The 20,609-nt window shown below is 33.9% G+C and overlaps 1 protein-coding gene across 4 annotated transcripts in view; it reads left to right on the top strand.

Annotated features, from left to right (window-relative positions):
• LOC106662489 (growth hormone secretagogue receptor type 1-like) overlaps window positions 1-20,609 on the top strand; it is a 313,348-nt gene that overhangs the window by 9,722 nt on the left and 283,017 nt on the right. For 2 of the 4 annotated variants that reach the window (XM_024225719.1, XM_024225717.1), the window contains exon 1: window positions 3,474-3,699. The exons of the other annotated variants lie outside the window; for them this stretch is intronic. The gene's annotated coding sequence lies outside the window, so the exon portion shown is untranslated. Of the gene's footprint in view, window positions 1-3,473; window positions 3,700-20,609 lie in introns of those variants that run through there. 4 annotated transcript variants of the gene reach the window in all.

The raw sequence follows: 20,609 nt of genomic DNA on the forward strand, positions 1-20,609 counted from the left end.
TATAAAAGTTTAGGACACAAGAATAAAGTTGCGGCTCGAGCGATTCCTGATTGGGCAATCGATTACAACTTTTCTTAATTTAGATTTTAAAAGAGATCCATGACGGTATCCTTTTTGCGATGAAAAGTTTTCAGTAGCAAGCCAGAAAATAAAAGAGGGCCACCGAGCCTTGATGAAATAGTTCAAAAATAATTAGACAACCATCGATACCACGTGTCTGGAATTTCACCCTCAAAAGTCACCTATTGTATATCAATATGTAAGGGTGGTTCCACCAAGGAAACGCAGAAACTCTCGTCCTGACGAATTCCCTCATACCTGTGAACTTCACCATCAAACTACCGACACGAGTCACAAAAATATCACGAACGCTCAACAATACAGACAAGCATGAAACTACTACATGACGTACAAAAAGTATGAACATAAACTTATAATTTTATTTATATATAATTATAAACTTATAATTATACAAACATTTAAAAAAAAAACACAAATTAACAACAATATCATTTCACCATTCAAAACACGATACTAATTAAAAAGAAAAAGGCAATAGTAAAGAACACAGACTTAGTCCACCAAAGATGTCGACAAGCAAAGATAAAGCTGACCCCCACGACCTTATAACAGACTTGACTGGAGAAATCCCATAAACCAAACACACACAAGTTCCTCTCCTCATAGACTGCACAAAGAAATCTATTTACGAGTTGTAACAAAATGTTATTTAATTTACTATTTAATATTTACTATTAAATTTTGTGATTATTTCTCTATTGAGTCGAATTTATTTGTGAATATAGATAAAAAGTGTTTTCTTTATCCTCTTAGAGAAAAGGGATAAGTTAATAATTTTTTCTCGATTGGTTGTTAAGTTTTTTAAGCATCCAATCCGGCGCGTATGATGTGTATTTGTCCCAAGTGCAACCACGAAATGCTAGAACGTGTTCTTTGGCTTTTGTCCTGAGAAAAACGCCCCATTCATTTACTAATGCATGCCGGTTTTCCTCGATGGCCGCATTGTTCGAATTGGGTTTTGTGTTGTATCAGATTGATTGTTTCCTTGTCGAGAAATACACAGGAAACAGCACACCAACGGAATTATACAGAATCATCCGCTTTTCGTCAATGAATTCACTGTTTGCCGATTGTCGGACTTTAATATCAACGTATACTTTTTTTTTAGATGGCTTTAAAATTTCTTAAAAATTTCCTCCTACTCGAGTGCAGTAAGACTCGGTGTAACTGTTAATTTTTAGTTGAAATATATGACCTCTTAATAATCTTAATACCTCTTCAATAAATCCTAAATAAAATTAAACAATGTCTCAGGGAGATCAAAGGTTGGTTTGAAGAAGGAATCTCCAAAGGATTGTTGCCCCTTGTGTTCTGGCCGCACAACTTACGTCGGTGCCCTTGTTTGTTATCTAAGAAGGTCAAAGAACGTTGGGAAACTGTGAAGGTACTAAAAAAAATGAAAATTCTTTGGGAATCCCCTCTTACATGCTTGTAAATCGAATAGTCGATGCAATTCTTGTGGTAGTAACAATCTTCACTCTTGCTTCCACAATTCATCATCACCTACCAACCCACAAACAAGTGAAAGGCCTCCCATAGTTTCCAACTGAGCGGCACAGGCATTAACACGCACAACCTCGGGATACTCGTCCGTCGACGGTTCTTCTTGGGAGCGCCGAAGCCACGATTGCTGATGCTGATGGAAATATGCATCCAATTCGAGTGATCATTGACCCAGGTTCTTAAGTATCCTGTACGCTTGTACGCAACGTCTTAAATTAAAACCTTCTAAATTCCCACTCAACATTTCAGGAATTGGATTTCAAATGTCAAAACGGTGGTATCTTGCATAGTTGCACCACGCCACATATCTGAAGGCCCAATCAGTTTCCAAGCGGTAGTCTTGCCTCGAATTTCCTCTGATTTACCAACGACATTTATTCCTCATGATGCGTACCAGATTTTCTTCCCTAGAATTATCCGATCTATGAGTTCTTCTCGGAGCGGATGTTTATCCTCTTATAATTCCTGCTGATCCGCCGTGTCTTATTAAGGGAGTGCCTCTTGGTATAACTGTCGAACTTAGGAAGATAACCGTCATTATGTTTCGCAGCATCCTAGCGAGTTTCGAAAGGGAATAGAAGTATGTGTAACTTGCACAGCAACACGATTTTCAGCAGGATATGACCACAAAATGCTTTAATTGTTTGGGGGAATCACCTCTTACTTGCTTGTAAATCGAATCGATGCAATTCTTGTGTTAGTAACAAACATCATTGCCTGCTTGCAATATTCGGGATCACCTACAATCCCACAAACAACTGAAAGGCCTCCCATAGTTTCCAACTGCGCGGCATAGGCATCAACGCGCACAACCTCGGGATACTCGTCCGTCAACGAGTCTTCTTGGGAGCGCCGAAGCCATGATTGCTGATGCTGATGGAAATATACAACCAATTAGAATGATTGTTGACCCAGGTTCTCAAGTATTCTACCAGCCACGCTTGTACGCAACGTCTTACATTAAAATGTTCTAAATTCCCACTCAACATTTCGGAATTGGACAAAACCTGATTTCAAATGTCAAAAAGGTGGTTTCTTGCACAGTTGCACCACACCAATCAGTCTCCAAGTAGTTTTGTTTCAACTTTCCTCTGATTTACCACCCACATCTGTACCTCATACATACCAGATTTTCTTCACTAGAATTAGTCGATCGTTCTTTCCGTATTAAAGTAGAAGTGTTTTCTTCTCGGAGCGGATGCTTATCGTGTTATAATTCCCGCTGATCCGTCGCATCTCATTGAGGGAGAGCCTCTTGCTATAACTGTCGAACTTAACAAGTTAACCGTCATTACGGTTCGCTGCATCCTAGCGAGTTGTGAAAGGCAATGCAGGTGTGTATATAACTTACACAGCAACACGATATTCAGCAGAATATGACCACTCTGATAGCCAAGCATCCGTGCCGTTCTGAATTGTGATAGCTCTCTCCATTTTTGACGAACAGGGGTTTATTAGGGACGGCAGGATTCGACGTGTACTCTGACTTAGAACACAAAGCATCCCCATCGAAAATCCCCTTTTGCTAGTTCGATTTGCGGATTGGTATCACATAAACACATTACACGGAGGGTTATGATTATAGATGAATTTTATATATTTGTATTTCGTTCTTTAAAAAGGTTTCGATACAGCGGGCAAAGATTTTTTTTTTTTTGATTAGTAACATCTTACGGAGGCTCCCAAGGTGAAAAATATGCCATTTTGCTGTTCCCTGCATATATATCGATGAATGATAGAAAAAAATTCGATATACGTGTGAGAAAGGGGCGGAATGATATGAATGAAAAGGAAATTGGCGGTGATGGAGGGCGGTCGTCGGAAGCGGTGGTGGGGCCCGCCGTAGGGGGGGCGTCGCGCACCCTTCGCGCTTCCAGTCGGCCGCGAACCCACGTCTGTGCTGTGTTCTTCCGTCGGCGGAGTGGCCCCACACATCGAAACACGACGAACCCACGGCGGGATAATAAATAAATCCGAAAGACGAACAAACCCCCTGGATTACAAGTGGCCATAAAAGGGGGGCGACGAATAATATAGATAAATCGAAAAAAATAAAATAAAAACCCTCAGTACACGAAAGAGAGGGAGTTTTATTTTTTTTGTTTACTTTGTAAGGTAGGTCAGTTCTCTTCAGATATTTATGGAATTAACATTATAGGGGGGAGTGTTAATTTAAGGTGGTATATAAAACGATTCTGTTTTATCAAGTAACACACGTCGCTTTGTACATAAAATTTTGTTGTACAATTTAAAATTTTAACTAAAACATTTGTGAAATATTATACTACCATCTTCCAGTCACTATGTTATTATCTTTTTTTGCAAACATTCAAATGAGATTTAATCATTTATACATATATGGATAGGAAAATAAATTTTTTGGTGGGTACACAGATTATCAAATCGTCCTGATACTGCTACATATAAACATTATCGAGATTCTTCTCCTACCTTGATGTTTCAAATTTTATTTAAAATTGACCAAATATAAAATTAAACGCCCTTTAACAAATTTAAAAAATAAAATTATTCGTTAATTTAGGAGTTTTCCAAACCTACGTCGATTTTGCAACTTTTTCCCTTCAGTTTATTTATACAGAATTTAAGAAAAATTGTTGCTATTGTACAACATTTTCAAGCATAATTGAATTTTAACATTTGAAGGAATTTTCTTTAATTTTTATCTTCACCATTCAATTCTTTTTTGTCAAACCTTCAAAGGGTCTTTATTAACTTATACATGTTTGACGATAAAAAATCAGATATTCCTTTAAAAAATTAACACGTTCCTCGCTTTTTACAGAATGTTTTCGGGCAATGATAAAATTGAAAATTAATTCAGAACCTTAAAAATTGTTTAAAATTTTTATGGAAGTTAACTTCATTTAGTTCTGCAAATTCTATATTTGGCCAGTATTTAATTTAAACATGGAAAAGCTTTAATATCCGTTTAAAACATTTTGGCGAAAATGACAATTTAATAATGAATGCGTATTTCGGTAGGAAACATTTCAACGGATCTAATGTTGCAAACGATGTTTGAATTCGTTCTTGTTCTTCTTAACAGGCATCACCGAAATTCCTCCTCGTATCTCTTTGGAATTTTCCAAAATCATACCTTTATTAAAAATTTACCAGTCGTGAAAAGATAGTTGTTCGTTATTGTTGGAGTTTTCCGCAGAAACGAAGATTTTTCAAATTTAAGAAAAATCGAGAAATGAACTACACAATCGTTCGGGCAATTTTCTATTTAACGATAATTGTTTATCAATTAAATTGATGGGTAGAAAATAAATTGTTTTTTCCACAATAGGCATTTATTTCGTCAGACACGTTTCGGTTACTATAGACCATATTCAGGGACTTATTTTAATATAAAGTAGTTTGCCGGTTTTTTATAAAGTTATAAGTTCAAAAGTGATGTCTGGACGACTATGGACGTGGCAAGTAGTATTGCAAGAATGGAGTTCCACAAAATGAAGATGGTCACTATCGAAAAATGGTTGATCAATTATTGATTAATGTAATAAAAAATTCACTTAGGTAACGCATGGACGTCGTCCTGATTTTTCCTCCCCAAAAATCATCCACGTTTCTTTTTTAGAAGTTCTCAAAAATTCGCCAATCGCGAAACGATAAAGATTATTCATTAATCTTGCCTTTTTATGGTACTGAAGTGGTATGCAATTTTATACATTCAGTGGAACTAATTTGAATAAAATTAACTTTGTACACATGGTTGTCAATATTAAATTCAGACATTTCGACCCAGGAAAAATACGTTCGTTATATTCCTCTAAAACTTTTGAATACCTATTTATTTAATTTTTACCAAACTTGGAAACTATTTAATGATTTATAGATTTGTCGATTGGATTAAAATTCATTCTGTCGGTACACGGTTTTGAATTAGAATCCTATCTTATATTATGGATACTAGATAATTTTCAACAATTTGCCAGTAGTGAAAATATAATAGTTCTTTATAATTAGAGTTTTTTGCACAGACGAGGGGTTTTATCAGATTGTCTCGAAATTTGTGAAACATTGAGAAATTAATTCACTCTCCATTGTGTACGCTTGATACAATTTAAAATTGATTAACGGCGCTAACAAAACACACTTTGACACCATTTGGTGCATAGTGAAACGTTCTAATCCTTCCCAAAACATATGTTATAGATAATATACACCTTTATTAACGATTTATAAAAATAAAATAACCGTTAACATTGCGGTTTTGCTACCTCCTTTTGTTTTTAAGGTTTTTAAAATTCACACATTCATCACTTTCTACACCTGATTTTCTAAGTATGAAATTTAAAACTTCATTCAGGACGCATGAAAGTTAATAAAATTCATATCTTTTTTGCCAAAGTTTAAATATTTTATAAGTATAAAAATTCGATGTTGTTCAACACGGTCATTTTTTATTTGATACATGGTTTTAGAAATAGATCTATTCTTCTCTCGAACAACTTCAAATGTTTTCTCCCGTTTTTTCTAGAATTTCATAAAAATTTGCCAAACGCGTTATGACAGAAGGCTATTTGTTAATTTTGGTGTTTAGAAGTGGTATTTGCAATTTTCTCGCTTCAATTCAAATTTTATTTTGTAAATAGTTTTAACTTAATTGGGTGGTAAATATATTTTAAATGTGGAATGATGGTATTTTTTTAAAACTAAATATACCATTGATTTTTATGCCATATATTTTAATTGCTGACGAATTTCTCGGGCCACGTCCCTGCCCCTCTCAGTACAAACTTGCCACTTTGTGTACAAGGTTTTCAGGCGGTATGAAGATTTTGACTAAGGAAAAAACACTTTAATATTCCTCAAAAACCTTTAAGTAATCATTTATTTCATGCGCTAAAATTTTTTTGAGAATAATGAATTTATACATATACCCATTGGAATGGATTTCATTCGTGCCTTCTTGGAAATTCCTCTCTTCTCTTGATGAGTTAAAATAAAATCAATTTTAAATTTGATCAAAAGTTTTAAGTTTTTGATCACAGCAACTAGTTATGCTTTATGTACGTAAACACTTCCATAAGTCTGTTTCGGTGGTGAAGCAACGAAAAAACTTGTGATTTTTCATATTTCATGTTTTTGAAAAATTTTCAATCAACTGTTTTCAATAAATTTATTCATCCCATTGAATCTTTGGGTTTAATGACATAATTTTCCCTTAGCCCTTTAGTTTGATACAAAATGTATTAATTGCAGAAATAAGTACACAAGAATAGAAAACCACAGGAAACACAATTCCACAGCAACTAGTTGATTTGTTTACCTTCCATTACCCAGTCACTGCTTTAAGCACGTTATGTTTATTTTCCAAACTTTCAAATTGATCTTTATATTATAAAATTGTACGAATGGAGAATTCATTTATTAATTATCGTTGTAGCACAACACTTTTTGTGTTCAACTTTATAAAAAAATTCGCGGATTAGGCGTCTGAAATTATCAAGAAGGGTTGGGGTTTGGAGTTTGACTACTATGATAGTACAGGGTTTTGTGGAGGTTTCTATATTGTCTTCTTATCTGGTTTTGAGGATAACCGGGATTTGAAGGAGTGTTGATAGTAAGGGTGGATGCGATGTAAGAAGACAAATAAGAAGCTTGGGCAATAATTTGAAGTATTTTGGACTGGCGCGTAACCTTTGGAGGATGGACGCTTGGTTGAACACAGTTCAATTCAGTTGTAGTATTTATATGTAAATGATTTTTATTTTGCATAGAGAGTTTCCATCGGTTGTCAAGTAGTATTTTGTGTAATCCCCTGTAAGTTTTTTGTCGATGCGAAGTCCTAAATAGCAGACGATGATTGTTGCAGAGATAGGAATAGAGTAGTAGATTTGAGGAAAGATAATACATCGTAAAATGATTATTATTTGCTTGGGTTTGGATTTTACTGTGTCTGAGTTTGCTTAAAGGTTAAAGAATACGACCGAAGATGCCGCCTTGCGGAACATTCGCTTCGGCACAGGGGATGAGGGAGAATGATGTTCCGAACTCCCTCAAGCACTCCAAATTTACAAGAAAGGCGTAAACCTGTTGAGTCATATTGGTCATTTTGTAAGCTCAGAAATGAGGGAATTTTCTGTCCTTTTTCAAATGTAAAACACCAGGTGATATATGGCAAGAAAGGTCCTCCTTTTCTCCCTTTGGCACGTACAATAATACCAAACGTCCACACAAAAATATGGCAAGAATTAGACAATTTAATTAGGTAATTTACTGGCAAATGTAATTAATTGTAAAAATAATTAAATTTTGTATAATTACCATTATTACGGAATCAATTAAAATGATCAAAAAGTTTCTTCAAGTATATTTTCATTTGTAAATATTTAAACAAATCTAAGGGTAAAATGAAAACGACGACTGCCCATCTCTAGAAAAATGCATTCCCCTTTTCCTTATGATAATAAAACAACATGAAGAACGCCTTGATTTTTTTATTTTTATTTACAGCCCCTGAGAGTTGTAATATTCTTGTGGATTTCAATTACAGGCCTCTTTATTACTAGTCATAACGGGTCTTTTACCAGTGGAGAAATCCGGTAATGAAAGGCAAATCATAAACCAAGCCCTATAAATAAATAGAAAGAGAACATAAAGGGTTCATGTAGCTATAATGATTCGGCTTTTAAGAAAATTATTTTTTTTAATTGTCTTTGTTTATCCTTTCTTACAATTTATGTAGAAATACGATGATAAATGAGCATCTTAGGCTTTGTTCTCTTAATCTGTTTCTTAAAAAAAAAAATCAAAATTAAGACATATTTTAAATATAATAATACCGCGGAAAAGAAATTTATACCGACTGGCAAGTGGATTAAGCGTGGGCCGTCTCATCCCGTGAAATGATCGCGAAATCTTTTATTCAAAGGGTTTTTCCTTCTTGGGCGATGCTTAAGGTGTACGAAAATAGAAATACTTTTAATAAAGGGCCGACAGGTTTTTTTACCTCAACAAGTTAAGCACATGTCCTGTTTAAAAAAATAATTAATGCTCCGATAGATACCGTTGTTTCTGATCGATTTCAATTTATCGCCAGAAATAGTGTAAAATCTATTTTAATCTTGTCGTACTAGTAAAAAGGACATTGCGGTGAAAAACGACCCAAGATGTTTTCCTGATGCCTAGAACATAAACTATTCGTTAGGTCTGAAAAAGACGAACAAAGTATCTCTGCTGATGTACCTAAATTTAAGTAACTAAGATTGCTCCCTTTGTCTGCCTAATATTAATAAGTCAGTTTGTATCGTCATCAGCAACTGTCAAAAATTGTTTTGAAAGGCCATTTTTAATTATGTTTATTTATCTCAAATATCTTATTTTTGAGGTTTCCTCTTTTTCGGTCTGATTTTTATTGATGCAAATTCAAGTTTGCTCCTTAAGAACAAATCATGATAAATCCTACCAATTCGTATATACAATCCTACCAGATTCGTAGATCTTTTATTGTCTCGGATTTTTATGTTTATGTCAAGTGATATGATTTTTTATCCACTTTAACCATTGAAAAATCCAAAAATCTTTGATTTCCCCGGAATAGTTTGGTCACCATTAGGACTTGCACTTACATTGATTTTACAAATAACTAGTCTTTGACAAAATGTCGATTTATGCTGATTTACTACATTTATGGATTTGTTTGGTCTCACTTTTTATGTTTACGTCGATATAATTGATATGAGCGTTTAATGTTATAATTATTTTTAAAACAATCAGGGATAAGACCGATCGAAAAAAAAGAAAACACGCTGTTTTTTGTCAAACTTTAGGTGAATATATCCTCTTCATCGGGGCTTATAATAATCGGGAATTACTAGTTTTTTTGATTCCTGCCTAACATTCGTTACAAATCTCTCGTTATAACTGATATCAACCTTTAATTTTATATTAAAACAGGACAGTTTGAAAGAAAAGAGAACACGCAGCTTTATGGTCAAGCTTTCAATCAATGTATCCTCTTCATTAGTACTTTAAAAATTGTAAATCATTAATAATAATATCAATAATAACAGTCCTGATGAAATGGATATATTCTTTGAAATCTTGACAAAGGACCTGAGTTTTTTCTTTTCTTTCATATTGGCCTTATCCCCGATTGTTGTAGTACAAAATTATAATGTTAAACACTGATATCAATGTGTAGAGATTAGTGACCGTTAATCGATAGTTATTCAGATATCGTGAGATGCGGTCGGGTGTGATGTAGGTTTCAGAAAAACATTTTCTTTATCGTGCCAATGTTTCGATCTTTTATTGAGATCATCTTCAGGGCTCAAAGTGTTTGTCTTCTGTGTAATTGTGCCATTCTTGCGTGTCCTTGCGGGGCACTCTCAACACGACACGCAAGGATGGCACAATTACACAAAAGACAAACACTTTGAGCCCTGAAGATGATCCCAATAAAAGATCGAAACGTTGGCACGATAAAGAAAATGTTTTTCTGAAACCTACATCACACCCGACCGCATCTCACGATATCTGAATAACTACTGATATCAATTGTATCGAGGTAATAAGTAAACGATCGGTCTGATTTCTTTAATGGATTATCTCAGGATCCAGTATAAATGAACAATAAACATTCATTTTTATGATTCCCCCCTAGCATTTATTACAATCTCTCGTTATAACTGATATCAGCTTTTAGTATTAAAACATTACGGATCAGGCCAATTTAAAAAAAAGAAAAACGCAGTTCCTTCGTTCATCAAATAATCCTCTGCATTAGGACTTTAAAAATTGTACATTATTAATAATAATGTAAATAATATATCCAGTATAATGAACAATGCAGTTTCCTTTCATCCTCATTCCTTAAGGGATGTATCCGTCGAAAGCTCGACGAAAGACCTGAGGGATCATTGTTCTCTCAAATTGGCCTTATCCTTGATTTTTTAATAATTATAATATTGAAGGCTGATATCAATTATATCTAGGTAATATTTAAATACTAGTTCTGATTCTTTACTGGGCTATCTCAGATTCGTGCCTAAAATTCATTTACAATTATCTCGTTATAACTGATATCAGCCATTAATAATGTTTCCCTTCAGCATGAGTTTGAAAATTGTCAATTATTGATAATAGTTTTAACATCCTGATGATGAAGGGGTCGTATATCGGGGAAGGTTGACAAAGGTTCTTATCCCTTAATGGCCGATATCAATTGTATGGAGGTAATATTTAAACACTCGCTCCGTTTTTTTACTGGATTGTCTCAGAATCCAGTATAAATAATGTATAAGCATTTATTTTTATGATTCCGGCGTAGCATTCATTAAAATTTCTCGGTATAACTGATATCAGTCGTTAATATCATTAGGCTAATTTGAAAGAAAATAAAATAATCAATTCCTTCATAAATTTTTCGTTGAGTACACCTCTTCATAGGACTTCAAAACTTGTGAATTATTAATAACAGATTTATACAAAAATATAATATTAAAGGTTGGCTATTAAAGGTTAATTACATCGAGGTAATATTTGATGATGTTGCGCTAATTCTTTACTGGATTATCTCAAGTTCCAGTAAAAATAATGTATAATTATTAGTTTTTATGGATATTTTCTCGCTATAACTGATATAATGTCAGCCTCTAAAATTATACTTTTGTATTACAAAAACGGTGAAAGCACTAATAAAAGGGATATATTACTCGAAAGCTTGTCGAAGAACCTGACAGTTTTTTCTTTCTTCTTTCTTTCAAATCGGCTTTATTGTTGATTCTTTCATATAATATTAAGGGTTACATTGAAGGCTGATATCAATTATATCCAGGTTATATTTAAATGGTACTCTCTCTGATCCTTTACTGGATTATTTCAAGGTCCAGTATAAATAATTTAAAATTATTCGTTTTTATGATTCTTGCCCAAAATACTTTACAGTTACTCGTCATTACTGATATCAACCTTTAATTCTGATGAAGTTCAGGACAAAGGTACTGAGTGTTTACTTTTCTTTCAAATTGGCATCTCCCTGCCCTGTGGTCCCATTACAATGATTTACTCTAACAGACGAATTAAAACATTTTAAACATGCATTTGACATTTCATTGGTACAGAAAAATCGAATTCCGTTCTATCTGTGGTAGCTGGAAAAGGATAAGAAGACAAGGGGTCGAATAAACATGTCAGGATGTCCCAGTGACATCCGTTGCACTTTTGCTCAACTTTCCAGGTTGTCCTTGTTTGTCCGAAGACGTGCAGTATCCATCCTATGCTCGTAACTAGGTGATCTGGTTTTTTACAAGGTATATAAATCTAGATACATAGATACTCAGCGACCTTTAAATAATTAAGACGGCGTCCGGGTTTTCTTCAGGGTGTAAGCGATTATTAAGCGGAAAAAATTCCGATACCGCATTATATGATATATTGTCCACTTGTATGGTGGCCAAACTTGCTTTGCTTGCTTATCCTCGATCGAATTCGTACGATTCGCCCCAACTCTCTTGTTATAAAGTTTTTTTTCTTGTGAAAATGCACCATTTACTATCTGTGAGTCCTAGGCCGGCAGGGCATTAATTAATTTATATCATGCCTGCTTCATTAGATGCTCTCCTGGGCCGTAATCAACTTACGGCATACATTATGGAAATATGTGCCACCCATAAATAATCATGGTATATACAATTATATTTATTCATGGATCCAAGGAGCACGTCGAATAACATATAGACTACTCCACACTTTAAAAAGAGGTAAATTGCTTTCATTTTAAACGTTAAAGAAGAGGCAAAATCTCATGAATTTTTTAAATGAGATTTTAAATTAAACTGCCAGTAACAAAAATTAAATATTTTACAAAGTTTCCATAAATTCAATAAGTAATCCTTTTATGTATAAATTTATCATTTTACATTGACTCCTAATAATTGATTGTTTAAAAAATGAAGGATATATAAAATGGTTTAGTTAAATTAATTTTAGTTGGATTATAATTATGATGTTTTTAAACATAATTTTTCGTCTATTATAGATTGTCTTCTCCTTGGCACACTCGCTGCGAACGTTTCAATTGTCGGACGTAATTTCACTGCAATCATTTACGATTTTTTTCTCACAACTTCGCCTGCTTACAGGATGAAAACTGAACAGTTGATAACAATTAACATGTCTAATTTTTGCTGAAAAAATCCTCGAAAATTCACACACTGGCAAAGCCAATTATTGTATAATGTTATTATTCTTTTGTCCATCAACACACGAAGGGACTCAATTATTTCGAGATTTTCTTTGAGATTCTTTTAATATTTCATTTTTGGAGCTGAATAGGACTATCACCAAGATTCACCTTTGATAGGCATTGAAGACCTCTGATTAATTGTATGATTGATTTATTTGTTGCTGAAAACGGTTTTTTCTCTCCAAAATTCACACACTAAAAACACTTCACACTTCAACGATTTTCGTTGGTGCGTCGTATAGTTTTCCTTTTTGGAAAGTATTGACAACTTCTGATTTTTTGCTGAATGCGTCTTCCATCCAAAATCCCCATTGGCAATCAAGTTAATCCTTTGCCTTTGAAACAATAGTACACTCCAACCAGTTTTTAATATTCTTTTTTTAAAGTAAAGTATTGATGACCTTCGTTTGGTAGGATGATCGATTGGTTTTGTGCTGGAAACGTCCTTTTTGCACAATTCACATTTATCCCCATAGTCACATTTAATCAAGTTAATTCTTTATCCTTGAAACACTAGAACACTCCAGCCTGTGAAAATATTCTTCGGCGAGCTTTTTAATACTTCATTTATTAATGTATTGCCGACATTGAGCTGAAAACGTCTTTCTTACAAAATTCACATACTAAAAATATTGTGCTCATTAAAGATATTTTTAGAGCTCTTAGTGCTTGATTTTTACATCATATAGTAATAGTTAATTTTAATCAAGTTAATCTTTTGCCTTTGAAGCACGAAAACACTCCACCCTTCAATATTTTCTTGAAGCCGATTTTAGTACTTCATTACTGAAAGTATTGACGACCTCTGATTGACTGACTTTTGTTTAAAACAATTTTTTTTAAAAATTAAGATGCTTGTATGGTGAAATTTAATCCTTTGTCCCAGAAAAACGAAAACCCTCAGTTACTTAGATTTTTTGACGCTTTTTTTACGTGAATATTTTTGAAAGTATTGAACTTTTGCCTTCATCAAGCTAAACCCGGCGGACCTCACCAATTTTTATTTTAAAACCTTTATTTTTTACTTTAAAATCCAATTATTTAAAACAGGACATAAATCCTTTGATCCTCTAAAGGTCGATTTCTGATTCAAATAAAATACTTTTGTTCTCAAGCTATTCACAAACCACCTCAACTTACTTTTAAACCCGGTATTCGGTTTGTTTCTTTGTTTTCCGTCTGCCGTTTAACCAAATTTAATTAGAAATTCACCCCAGCATAAAATCCTCCACCAGTGGCGATCCATTGGATCCTCCCGCAGAAAATTAAAACCCCTTAACTCAAAAGTTATAGAGGGTAGTGTGATTAGGACCTGGTCCCCGGATTTCTCTGACAGTTCAACGTGGAAACTTGTGCAGTGCGGCGTTAACGAATTGTCCAACTTTCTCTTTGAATAGTTCAAAGGGGCAAAAGTCCGCGGCTCCAGAGTTCGATTGTTTAAGTTGAACCACGGTTCGCAAAAAGGACAAAGTCCCGGTGGCCAGTGTCAATTTTTCAAATTGCCTTCGGTCTCTTAACAAAATGGCCGATGTGTAACTGTAAAGAATCTATTTATTTAATTATAAATAATATGATTGCATAATTTTTTTAACGCAAGAAGAAAACAATATTATCATCTAAATTAAACTACAAAAACATCTAATAACTACTAAAGACATTTTGTTGTCTCCATACGAATTTGGCAAAATCCTTGCCTCCTTTATCTTGACAAAATGGGCGACGTAGGTGGAAAAAATCTCTTATTATATATAATGTTAAATATATAATTATAAAAAATGTGATAGTATAATTGAATGCAAGAGGGAGACAATATTATCGTCTAAATTTTACTACATCAGCTAATCAGGTTCGTTTAGTTTAATACTTTCTCATGACTCTTTGCTATCTGCATACGAATTTGTCAAAATCTTTGCCTCCCTTATCATGTAAACAAGGCCAACGTGGGTGGATAATATCTCTTTATTATTATCACAAATATTATGATAGAAAATTCATCAATGCAATAAGAAAACCTGCACCTGATAATAAGGATCATATTCTCAAAACCACACTTAGTTTCAGAAAATAAAGTTCTACGCAATTCATTCGACCTCGAAGCGTTTTACTCTCTGTTTATCTTTGATTCAGTCTTCTTTCTGTGTTCTTTGTGCACACAGTTCGAACAAATCAACAATGATGGACGCAGCTGACGAGTTTCCCGCGAAATCAATCGTATACTTAAAATTACTTATTCTAGTGGGCTAAACAAATATTATTGACCAAAAACTAATGTTAAACCCAAAGGATCAATTTTCCAGTTGTCTGTGTTTTTGACTTTAATAATTCTACAGGTGTGTTTATAACCTAAAAGTGTGAGTCATAATTTTTCAATAATTCATAAAGATAAAACAAAGGTGATTGGATCATAGACGGCAACACAGAATAGGTTATCAAAACAATGATTAGAAGAAACGATCATTTTATTGGATTTATCGTTGCTTCCAGTTTAATTAGGCTTATCTATGTCCATATGTTCTTGCTCGTTTGTTTCAAGTTTCCCGCTCATCAAATGATGATTGACTTCGATATTAGTATTAGTAAACAGTCAAGTATGATCAATCCAATGAACAGCTGGTAAAGTTCAATATCATGATGTCTCTATATTTCTTTTCACTGAGTTAATTAATTTAACTTATAATTCGCTGTAATGCTAACTAATTTAGGTGTGAGCAGAGGATATAGTTTTGTGGTCCGCCTAGCTTTGCTATTTAACGTTATATTTTAACAATAGGATTATGAGTATGTCTTAAGATTTTAATACGATATTTTGCTTCTCTTTGGTCTTTGTTTTAACCGTATTGACATAAATGGTTATCAAACATCTTAATTTTTCAAATTGAAATAATAAAATAATTAAATCTCTGTTCTCTTTCAAAATATATCGTTCTCTGATGAAAAGGGGAAGACATGGTCCAGAAAATCCCCAGTGTTATTGGCAACTTTATATCGGGTTTGCCCGACAAAAGTATTGCATATCCTCAAATTGGGTTTATCCCTCGATCCTCCAGGGTCCACCCCCCCATGATATATCAGAAGGAGAAATTTTTATTCCGAGGGGTTTGCAGCAACATTTAAATTTATATTGAGAGGAAAAGCCCATTTGTCTAAACCGGAACGTACAATTTATTATCGGTTTTATTATCAAATTATTTCTTATTGCAAAGGTTCACGGTTCTCTGTATGACCCTACAACATAAACAAAAACGAGAAAGGGAGAATGAACTAGATTTTTCATCACGTAATGATGAAATTTTAACATTTGTGAAATATAATAGTGGAAGTGTTGTAAGAAACTTATTAAAATTCCAGTTTCTGAAGAAACTTAACATTACTATTAAAATTGAATAAGGTTCTGCACTATTTATAACCTGAAGGTATAAAGCTCGCGTACGTTTACTTAAAAAATACTGCAAATACTAATACTAGGGGCGAAGATAATATTGAAAAAATTAATTATAAGAATAAGAAATTTATAATGATGATTTATTTTATTTACTAACAGTTTGTGTGGACTTAGAATGCTTAATGTTCATGCATAATTTGCATATAGTTTTTACCAGAATGATATTACATTTTTATAAATTTCTGATCATAAGATGATAATTAAATTCATGGATTTTTAACATATGTACAGAATTGACCGACTAAAGAAGTTGTCAATCGGTAGCATCGGCTACCATACATTCATGCAAATAAATACATTCACTCTCAATATACACAGAGGAAACACAAAATGAGATGTCTATCAGTTCTGTATAACAATAAAACAGCTCTGTTTCCTCCCAATATCGAGAAAGGAGATTCTAAGAACAATTCTCACATGGAACCAATGCATTCGTTAATATTTGTACGAGAAAATTGTTGTGCATGCTATGTGTTGATGAAATTTTTCATACTGCGTTTTGGCTAGGTACAAACGGTTTGAAGAAGAAACAAAACTTTGAATCTAAGTTTATTTTTATTTATTTAGGTTTTTTTTGTATAAGCGGCTGAAACTGCAGTTGCTGAAGTTCTCAATCCTCCTGTGCTCTTCTAATGTATGATCTCCACTTGAAAAAGTTACTGATGAATATTGGTCATTGCTTGATTTGTCAAGGCGGTTTTTTAAAATTTAATTTCCTGTGTGCTTTATTACAAATTTAAATTATTTATCAATTTCAAGAAAATTTCAAGTTGATTAAAATAATTCAAGCGAATAGTCTTATGACTACGGTTGCAAGTTATAATCATCGCAACCTGACGTTTTTATTTCTAAAAAAATGCTTTTTCAATGAATAAAGGGAACATAATCATTACAAAGTTTTTGAAAATCTTCAATCTTTGAAATCTGTTGGAGGTTGGATAATTGTGATTTTGAAAAATAAAATTCCATTATTAACACATCCCGATGAATAATAATAGTTTGTAATATAAAATCGTTTTTGTAGGTTTTAAAGTATAGTTCAGTTGAGGAGAAATACGTGCATAAATTTCAGTTCGTCGGTTGTATATTTGCATACGTTCTCTTTATTTGTAAATGTACTCGTGTTTTTAAATGAAAGGATCCAGCACAACTTTAAATTTATGTCCTACTCAAGTTTTAATGTACATAAAACTCGCTGAGTATTCACAGTGTGTGAACTAAACAAACACAGGGTAATTACGAGAATAAACGATTTATTCTGGGACACTCAGACCTTAAACTTATAAAGTACATTTACAAACAACAGTATAGAATAACTGTTGCATCACAAATTTGGATAATACAATAAATAACAAGAACAAGTACATATTACGAGAATTCACTTATCTCGGTAAATTAGCGTAAACTAACCAAAGCTAAGCATTAAATTATAGGTTTAATATCATTATGATATACATATTGTGGATAGTTTTAGTGTTGGCGAACTACATTGGGCGTCCCATTCCCCTTATTTGCCGTTCTATTTTCCCCCTTGTCACATTTTATTCCTACTAATTCATTTTTCTAATGCTGCATCCAAGTTAAATTCACATCAATTAGGCTTTCTCTGTTTTCCCGTTTTTGTTTACTTAAGGGACTCGTCAGTGAAGAATAATGATATATTCCTTGGGGTAATTGAGGAAGAAGCCGATAAATGACATCCACACATTCGCCACCCTTCATTCACACTGCCTCAGAATACTCGATATCCATAGGTAATTGGGGAAGAATCCAATTCAAGTTAATAAATAACATTAACACAAACCAGACTTCATTCTCACTGCCCTAGAGTACTCCATATTCCTTGGGCTAATTGGAAGGCCCGTTCATGTAAACCAGATGTCATTCACTCTGCGCCAGAGTACTCAATATTCCTCGGGCTAATTAGGAAAGAGGCCTATTCACGCTAATAAATAACATTTACACACCAGACTTAATTGATGCGGTCCCAGAGTACTCGATTTCGCTCTTGATAATTGGAAAGAACCCCCTCCATTCACGCTATCAAATTATATCAACACACTCACCAGATTTCATTCATACTGCCCCAGAGTGATCGATATTCCTCGAGGTGATTGGAAAAGTATCCCTTTCATTTACGCTAATAAATTACAATCACACTCACCAGACTTCATTCATACAGCTCCAGAGTCGATAGTCGGTGTCATTTAGAACTGCAAAAAAGGGAAACAAATGGCATGGAAAGCATACAAACTTTTAAAACTATACATTTTTTCAAATTAAATTATAAAATTGTACTGATTACTGAATGTAAGTCCATCTCTGCACACGGATGTACGTACATACCCACCTATAACTTCTGGAAATATGCCGGCAATTCCAGCATTAGTAATTTACGATAAATTACCGGCAGGCCTCGAAAATCACCCACCCAGGATGTTGGCCGTCCAGGGTCAGACCTCGATTTTATCCGTCCCCGGTGGGCTCCAGTGGCTAGCATCAACTAGGTCATTTCAGCCCCCAACGCAATCAGTGTCCAAACCGATTAACATTCTCACTTACTCTTAAAAACATTCTTTCCTATTTCCTCCAGCACCATTCACACCTTTTTTAACTGACTTAATTTAAGGTTGATGGGGTACTTAATATTCCTCCGTCGGCCCTCTCTCACTACTCATTCACGCCCATAAATACTTTCTCCCTTAACACTCACTCGGTGATACAAAACTATCTGTTCTGTATACAATAAAACAATCCATTCTTCCATGAATTAAAACGGGGGCTCAAATACTTCTCAAGCACAATTACCATATCCGACGGCAATCCTACGCGCTCTCTACATGGAGCCAAGGAATGGCACCCTTCATTTAAGTAGGATATATGGAGCAACTTTTCTCTACATGCCGGAAACATTCGCGGGCTTTTGGCCCAAAAGTAAGTGTACATGTGTCAACCCTGCATAGCTTATTCTTAATCGGTGAGGATGATATTTCGTCACAGCTGGACACGATTTCGGTTTTGCTATAAATTATTTATATAATATTACATAAATAATAATCTAAGTTTATAATACACGTTTAAGTAACGTGGAGGCCGACCGCACTAGTTAAATTTTTTCTTGTTTACGTCAAATAAACTTCATGCCAATCAAAGAAATCAAAAGCACATTACACTACTTAAACAAGGACGAATTGTGAAAACCTGTTCGTAGCAGATAGCTTCTAGAATTGGGTTATATCTATAATTCCAAGTGTTTTTTATATAATTAACAAGGTTGTAATTTTGTGAAATACAGGGGAAAATATTTCATTTTAAAGAAACCATCGTCAACGATTTATCCTTAATCTTTCTGACATTGTCACGAAATATTGTTGATTGTTTCAACAATATATGTTCATATAAAATATTTCATTTAATACAATAAACATAGTTATAAAATATACGTACGGTAAAATTAGTATTATTATATGAATAATCAATTCTAAAAATGCTAAAACAATAACTGAGACTGTTTCTTAAAATAAACATAAGTAAAGGTAAATCTATAAATAAGACTGATAATAAAATTAATAGACTAATATGAGATAGAATAGACTTACTAATGAGACTAATAATAATAAAATTAACGAATAGATTAATTAAAAACTGTACAATCATATAACATTTCCAACTTTTTTTATACTAAAGCATTAAAATTTATTAATTTAATAAATCAAGGCGTTCGACTGGGTATGGCACCCGGTTTTACTGTAGAATCTGAAGAAGAGTCTTCCCAGTGTCTTTTACTTCACCCTCCGATCCTATATGATAGACCGATATTGCCGTGTTTGTCAGGGAACATCCATTTCATTTTGTAATACCGGTAAACATGGAGTCCCCCCAAGTAAGATCCTTGATCCGATTCTCTTTATAATATACACTGCTGACATTCCTTCTTCCCCAAATACAGTCATCTACACATTTGCCGACGACACGGCTATCCTCTCTTGTCACTCCAACCCACTGTTGTAAGCTCCTATCTGCAAAGTCACCTCACCCTATTAGAAGACTGGTACCGCAAACGGAGAATTAAAGTGAACGAAAGCAAAGTCACTTTCACACTAAGACACTCAGTGTGCTCTCCATTGCAACTGAATGACATAATGATACCGACTGCTGACATAGGGGACTGTACATTGATAAAAGAATGACTGGAGTCCACACACTCGCCTGAAACCCGACATGAAACGCTGTTACAAACTTTGGTGAGACTACTCGACTTATTGTGCTTGTTGGCTAAGCATTTTCCCACTTTTCAAGATTCTCGTCAAAACTTTTTTTTAAAATTAATGATGTTGGAAAGCTTGTTGTATACCCATTTGA

Source organism: Cimex lectularius, unplaced genomic scaffold (genome assembly GCF_000648675.2).
Source record: "Cimex lectularius strain Harlan isolate CLEC.00 unplaced genomic scaffold, Clec_2.1 scaffold33, whole genome shotgun sequence".
Taxonomy (NCBI): domain Eukaryota; kingdom Metazoa; phylum Arthropoda; class Insecta; order Hemiptera; family Cimicidae; genus Cimex; species Cimex lectularius.